The following is a 5077-nucleotide window of genomic DNA, read 5'->3' as shown; positions in this document are numbered from 1 at the left end:
ATTTTTGAGAGATTGAGAACAAATAAAAAGAGAGATAAAATTATCAAAGAAATAATGCAAGAATGCTTTTGATAAACGAAAGCCATTTGTGTCAGGATGAAAGAGACCACTTGGTAACTTAAACCAAGATGTGTTAACTGTAAAATTTCAAAATATCAAGAATAAATAAAAATAAATAATAAATCCTTAAAGGTTTTCAAGATAATTACATATTAATTTCATTAATTTTAAAACCAATCCATATATATCCTAGATAACTTAGAAAAGTATAAAGAAGAAAAATGTTTGTTCTAGTTATATGTATAATCATGTACATATATTTATAAAATCTGGATAATTTATGTATGTATGCACATATATATGTAATTTTATATTTTCTTTTCCAAGTAATAGCTTGAATATTCACTCTATTAATATTCTTCATAAACATGATATTTAATGGCTATAAAATATTAAATTTTATGGATATAACATTGTCTAACAGTTTCTATTGATAAATATTTAGGTTGCTACTAAAAATAATGCTACATTAAATATCTTGTGCATAAATCTTGGCAAGACTGCCTGATTATTTATTTGGGACAGATTCTTTAAAGAGGAACAACTGTTTAAAGGGTACTTACTAGTTGTTGGATAATTATGCCTGTCTTTAAGATCCTTCATGCATATGACCTGGTTGTTTTTGAGAAGGTGCTATCAATTTACAGAAGATACTCAAAGGAGGTTAAAAGGGTGTGTGAAATGAAGGGATCAGGCTGACTCTGAAATTAGTGGCAGAGTCAGTAAGGGAATGCAGCCTGGTAACTTCCACGCTAGCAGTCTTTGTGCACTCATCTTCCCATTGCTTTCTATGGATGCCAGTAGCAAAGTTCATGCCTCTTATAAAAAAATAAAAATAAAAGAAATAAAACAAAATGCCGGGTATCTTACTGCATTTCAGGCTCAAAATTGTTAGCAATAACATAAGACATGGTCTTGCATGATTCATACTTTTCATTGTCATTAAAAGACTTAAGGAGTGCCTGTACAAGTCAAGACATTAATACAGCCTGGCATAAACAAGTATGGACCATTTCTTGAGCATGCCAATATCATGGAGCAGGCTGCACCTTGTGCTGGTAGGGTATATTCTTCTGATTTTATGGGTTAGAGTCAAAGAAGAGGGCAACAAAATCTACAAAAAGAATGCTGGGGAGAGGTAGAATGGTGAAATGGCATACATATAAACTACTATTATACAGGCATGCTAAACAGAGACATGCCTTCTTTTAGAATCAAGGAGATTTATCATTTAAGATTTGGTTTGGCTGCATAAACAGAAAACCCAACTCATCAAAAGGTTAAACAAAACAAGGTATTCTGCTCACACATAAGTTCAGAGGTTATAGTAAGAGGAGTAAGTGTCCTATTGCAGTAGTATCTTTATTTTATTTTACTTTTTAAAGGCAGGGTCTTATTATATTGCCCAGTCTCGACTTGAACTCCTAAGCTAAAGCGAACCTCCCACTTCAGCCTCCCAGTAGTTGAGACTACAGGCAGATGCCAACACGGCCAGCTTGTAGTAATTTATTTTTGAAGATTGATCTAGGGGTGGTGAGGGATAGGACAAAGCAGAGGAAACTGAATCAGGAAGATGTCCTTAGGGAACAACTACTTGAGATATTAAGAGGGACTGAAATGATAGCATGAATGAAAGAGACACTGGAGAGAAGAATTTGCAAGTTAGTGTCAAAGTGGAAAAGTAGGGCACAAGCAGGAAAGAAGTGAAGATGATATCAAGGTTTGGATATTGGTGACCCTGGTGGGAATTTCAATTCAAACTGGGGAGAGACAGTCAATTCCCTTTCAGGCACATGGAGCTTGTCCTCATGAGCTAAGCCAGGGCTACCGTGGCAGAGTCACTCCAGGGCAGCATGAGTACCTTGTCTAACTGGTTTTAGAGTGTCAGCCTGATTGTGCCACCCATGAAATAGTGCATTGGTTCCCTTAGGAGGGCACACCTCTCAGCACTGATAAGATTAGGGTGATCTGAATGAGAAAGGTTGACTAGAAAAATACCAAAACCTAAAACACTGATACCCAGCACTTGGTGGTCAGACAGGAAACTTCATTGTCTCTACACACTGAATGCTGAAACCTGGAACAGGAGTGACTGGAAATCCTCATCCAAGACCTGTTCAGTACACATTTGATTTTTACTTTGTTTTCTTCTTTTGATATCAATTATGTTTCCATAAAAATGAAATATAGAAAAGCAGGAAAATATGTAAAAAAGAAGCAATAATTTCACCATCCAGAGACAAACTCTAATATGTGGGTACATAAATTTCTGTACCTTTTTTCCATCAACAATGTGTGTGTTTGTGTAAAAAGGAAATTATGTATTTTATGCTAAATTGGAGACGATAACTTTTTGTGATTTGTTGACCTCCCATTTAAAAATGTTACGAAAAATGATGTGAACATTTTTCAAACTGTAATATTTTCTTTAACATTGTTTATAAAGGCGGTATAATGTGCCTGCACATATGTATACCATTACAATATTTAACCTCATGTGTATTTAGGGAGTTCTGGTTTTTTGTTTTTATAAGCAACACTGCAATTGGAATTCTTAAAACAAAATTGTCACATACACCTTTAATGACTTCCTTACCATAAATTCCTAAAAATGGAATTGTTAACAAAGGGCACATGCATTTTAAGATTTTTGATATATATAACCACATTTCCTTTTAACAACTTTTTATTGTTAGTTCCACCACAGGATCATATGATAATATCCATTTTTTTACATTCTCATCAAAATTGGATATTTTTAGTACTAAAATATATTTGTCCATTTAAAAAGTAAAAAATGGTATTACATTATTGCTTAATTTTCATACTTTTATTACTATTCTAGTGAAAAATGTACTTTTCACATTATTGGCTTTTTGCTTGTCTTATGTGGTCAATTGCTTATTTATATCTTTCTCTATCTAATTTAGTGTCTAAAAAAGTTATTAGAACAATTTAATATAAGGTATATTTCCTTTTGCCTGTCTTAAATATTGCAAAATTTTTCTCATTCTGCAAGTATCATTTGTCTTGCTTCTGGTGATTGTTAATATCTACACATTTAGGTTTTCTTTCTTTTATTATTTCTGCCTTTCATGTAATATTTAAAGGTCCTTTCTCCACAATAATAATGCATAGATATTCACCTTTTTGTTATAATAGTAATTTTGTGGAGTCGTGGAAATGCCATCAGGAATTCGTTTGAGATGGGTAACAAAGAGAGAGGAATCAAGAGTGACCGAGTTTTTGAGCTTGGTAGACTTTGGTGAGGGAGGAACCACTGACCAAAAACCAGGAATACAGGAAAGGGAACAAGTCTGTTAGGGTAGATAATGAGTTCAGTTTTGCACATGTTGCATTTAAACTGTCTGCCAGAAAGCCTGGTAGAAATGCCCAACAGGCAGTTGGAACAAGGGTATGGAATGCAGGAGTAAGGTTGTGTTTTAAATACAGATATAGAAATCATCAGCAGACATCTGATAGTTTAACAACATGTTCTTTTCAGTGCATATCCTGGGCCAAGCACTATGCTAAGCACTTCACATAATTTTATTTGGTCTTCTCAAAAAAATATGAGGTTAAAAGTATTACCCTCATTTTATACCTGAAGGGATGGGTTTGCAGAAGTTAAACTACTTTACAAAGTTCTTACGACTGGGTAGTGGTAGAACTTGAATGTGAAATCAGGTAAGTTCACCTGATTCCAGAGTTCCTAACCCCATTTGCTCTGTTGTCACAGGAGTGGATGAGCTCAAGCAGGGAAAGTCAGAGTCCCAAGGATGAAGAATAGCAAACTTTAGTGGATGGGCAGAAAAGAAGGGAAGTTGTGAAGGAATCTGAGAAGGTTAGAGTGGAAGGCAGAAGGCCATGTGTATACATGCTGCTGCTTTAACCAGAATGGAAGCATTTTGATGGTAGGGGCTTATATCTTATACACTCTTTGAGATAAACTTGAGACCTTTCTTCTAAACCTGATCCTCAAAAAAGTCTGTTGCAATGCTTTGTACATAAATATTTCTTTGTTTATGCTGTGATGGTCTGTCAGTAATTTTCTTGCTTTAACTTTCTGAGCTAGACCTTACCAGTCCCTTTGTCCTCACGCATTATGGACTAGGGGTTCATTCACGGGAGCGCCTCAGTGCTATCCTATCACCTTCTCTGAAAGCAACAGGAGTAGGCTCCTTGGTATATGCTCTCTATGTGCCCTGGGTCAGGCCTCTTCCCACAAATGCACAGCATGCCACTTTTACTTGTGTTGACTTTTTGCCTGAGTTGGTGAGAGATTATGGAATATATCCTTTTATCTTTGAATCATAGATTTTTCTTTTCTTCCTTTATTGGCTGTTTCCCTGCATAGTTAGGACTTTATCAAATGGAAAGAGAATCAACCTCTTTTTCTTCATAGCCTGAATATTTAGTAGCATAGCAGAAACAAAGCTATAGTAGAATCCTGGACCTGAAATTTATCACATACTGAAGGAGTGTGGTATAGCAGAAAAAGCACAGATTTAGGAATTAGGTGTTATGATTCTCATGCTGTCACTCCATATCTGTGACTTTGGAAAAATTATTTAAATGATTTGAGCCCTATTTCCCTCATTATAAAGTGAAGATACTTGCTACCGAGTTATCATGAAGATCAAATAAACTTACCAAGACAAAGGGCTTAGCTCGTTGTAGGTTCCCAGGATGAGGAAGTTGAAATTCTAGCACAGATAGAATCATTTTGCTCCATGTTCTCAGATGCTTGCCTTTTGGCCATTCCATAGCTTATTTCCACTTGTCCATGTTAGGTGTGTTAGTAGAAAAATAAGCCCCAATTCAGCCATGCCTGTCTGGCACAGCTAAGGCACATAATTTTAGTTGATGATAAATACACGGCTGAAAATGGTTTAGGTCATATCTGGTTTTCTTGATTCATACTATTGGTGGGTTAAAAAATGCACTTGCAATCAGTTTCTCATGATAACCCATAAATATCCTATTGTAGTCTTTCTTTCTGGAAAACAATCTAGAC

The sequence above is a fragment of the Piliocolobus tephrosceles genome, chromosome 13 (genome assembly GCF_002776525.5).
Source record: "Piliocolobus tephrosceles isolate RC106 chromosome 13, ASM277652v3, whole genome shotgun sequence".
In the NCBI taxonomy this organism is placed as follows: domain Eukaryota; kingdom Metazoa; phylum Chordata; class Mammalia; order Primates; family Cercopithecidae; genus Piliocolobus; species Piliocolobus tephrosceles.
The sequence above is the reverse complement of the archived record's forward strand: the minus strand, read 5'-3'. Positions refer to the sequence as shown.